The sequence below is a fragment of the Hylobates moloch genome, unplaced genomic scaffold (assembly GCF_009828535.3).
Source record: "Hylobates moloch isolate HMO894 unplaced genomic scaffold, HMol_V3 SCAFFOLD_5, whole genome shotgun sequence".
Classification (NCBI taxonomy): Eukaryota; Metazoa; Chordata; class Mammalia; order Primates; family Hylobatidae; genus Hylobates; species Hylobates moloch.
The window spans coordinates 136797191-136797986 of record NW_026652280.1 but is presented as its reverse complement, the minus strand read 5'-3'; the positions used below and the strand labels follow the sequence as shown (position 1 = coordinate 136797986).

At 30.7% G+C, this 796-nt stretch overlaps 1 non-coding gene across 1 annotated transcript; it reads right to left on the bottom strand.

Annotated features, from left to right (window-relative positions):
• Positions 1-296: 296 nt before the first annotated feature.
• LOC116470102 (small nucleolar RNA U13) lies at positions 297-403 on the bottom strand. The gene has a single exon (XR_004248531.1). It is a non-coding gene; the product is annotated as a small nucleolar RNA U13 (small nucleolar RNA).
• Positions 404-796: the final 393 nt, after the last annotated feature.

The following is a 796-nucleotide window of genomic DNA, read 5'->3' as shown; positions in this document are numbered from 1 at the left end:
AAAATCACCACACATATTTATAAAATAAGTCCATGTCCATAGTATAAGAATAATGATAAGTAAGTAGCTTAATGCAATGATGTTTAAAATCTAATTTACTTACCCTTCTATATACCTTAATTTCATGTAGCTTTGTGTATTTATTCAGAATTATTGATTACATTAAAATTCAAAAGAATTACAAAGGTATATATAAGGTAATTCATTAATAAAAGAATTACATAATTTGTCCTAGACTTTTGATGATTGTGGTATATTTGTCAACATTTTCTTCTTTTTTAATTTTTTTTCTTCCATGACAGACAGGGTATGTGTGGATGTTGTAACAGGGTTTGAAGGAAGCACGTCTCACACACCTCACATGTGGGAACCCAATCGTCACATTTATGAACTACAAAAGGATCAGCATTTTAAAATTTGTAATTTGTGGATTTTTCTCATTCCAAGTAAATAGTTGTTTACATACCCAATTTTTTATCTTTGTTTTTGTTTTAATTTTTTATTTCTTTTTTCTTTTTTCTATTTTCTACACAACCAATTTTTTATTCCTAACTTTGCATTCTTTTTCTTAAAGAAAGCGTCTGCCAAACTGTGTAAGCTCCTACACAACGCATAACTACCCCTGGTGATCAGGCAACAGCCACAATCAGTCAAGGCTCCAAATGATATTTACCAATCTGGTTACTTTGGAAGTACTTTCGACGTCAGGCTTTAAAAGGGCAAGAATATTAACTGAGAAGAATTGAAGCTACTTTATTGAATGCCCTACATGGCTTGTTAAGTGAACATAACCTAA